This window comes from Ochotona curzoniae, unplaced genomic scaffold (genome assembly GCF_017591425.1).
Source record: "Ochotona curzoniae isolate NIBS_2020 unplaced genomic scaffold, NIBS_Ocur_1.0 contig_1, whole genome shotgun sequence".
Lineage (NCBI taxonomy): Eukaryota > Metazoa > Chordata > Mammalia > Lagomorpha > Ochotonidae > Ochotona > Ochotona curzoniae.
In genome coordinates, this window is record NW_024464918.1 from 40,506,857 (window position 1) to 40,508,202 (window position 1,346).

General features: G+C 48.3%; 1 pseudogene; it reads left to right on the plus strand.

The window, feature by feature from the left end:
• Positions 1–624: 624 nt before the first annotated feature.
• On the plus strand, positions 625–1,056 carry LOC121152532 (annotated as a pseudogene).
• The last annotated feature ends 290 nt before the right edge of the window (positions 1,057–1,346 follow it).

A 1,346-nucleotide genomic window follows, 5' to 3' on the forward strand; every position in this document is an offset into this window, starting at 1 on the left:
AAAATAAGAACTTCATTCACAACTTGGATTCCATTAATTACATGCTGAAATGTTCATATGGTAAACACATGGAATATGCTTCTAGAACTATTCTTACCAGGTTTTTGTTTTTGATTTTTACTTTTATAATGTGGTTACTAGAAAATTGAAATGCCCTATGCAGTCTGCATTGTACATGAGGACGGCACAGCCCTGGGAGCTGCCTTCATGTGGAAGCCATAACGTGGCCCAAATCAGCTAGGCTGGATTTGTACGTGAGCTTGTGTGGGCAGGCATGCACGTTTGCAGGTATGTGGCAGAACTCTTGTGGGGAGTCTGGATGAATCCAGTGGTAGGCCAGACACTTGGACTTGATCGTGTAGGAGACAGAGTGACTCAGAAGCCGTGAGGGAAAGCAGATCGACCCATTTATGCTGAGTGATAATAACCTGAAGCACAACAGAGGAGGGGGCGGAGGATCTCACAATAAACAACACGGGGAGAATGAAGATCGCCAGGCTCGGGCTGGTGTAAAGCTGAAGACTTTGGAGCCAGAAACACCTGCTGAAGTACTAGTTCTTCCACTAGCTACCCGTATGGTTTCAACAGTCGTTGAAACACTTGTCACCAAGATGATGCACCAAGATGCAGAAGGAAGCTCCTGCCTCAACCAAAGCCGGAGCCAAAGCAAAGGGTCTGAAGGCCAAGAAGGCGGTGCTGAAAGGTGTCCAAAGCCACAAGAAGAAAGAGATCTGCACGTCACCCACTTTTGGCAGCCCAAATATCCTCTGAAGAGCACCCCTAGCAGAAACAAGCTTGACCACTGTGCCATCAACCAGTTCCCTCTGACCAGAGTCAGCTAACAAGATAGAAGACGACAACACACTCGTGTTCACTGTGGATGTTAAAGCCAACAAGAACCAGATCAGACAAGCCGTGAAGAAGCTCCAGGACATGCGTGTGGCCAAGGCCAATACCCTGATCAGACCTGATGGAGAAAAGAAGGTGGACGAGCAGCTGGCTCCTGAATATGACTCTCCTGATGTTGCCAATTTTTACCATATAGAGAGTCATTGAACTTTCCCGTGTCTCAGTTTGTCATCTCCAAAACAGGTGTCTGTGTCATGGAGCTCCAAGGTCAGGGTACCAGTCCTATTGGGTTGGGTTCTGGTGAGGGCTAGGTTCTAGCTTGCAGTGTGCCAGTTTCTCATTTGGTCCCTGTATGGGGAGCAGAGGGCAGCAGTGGAGTCCCTGGTATGAGGACCTGAATCTTTTCATGAGGGCTCTGCCCTCGTGACCTCATCACCCCAAAGGCCCTTCATGTTGAAGGTTCAGGTTTCAATACATTCAACCCACTACCAGTGCCA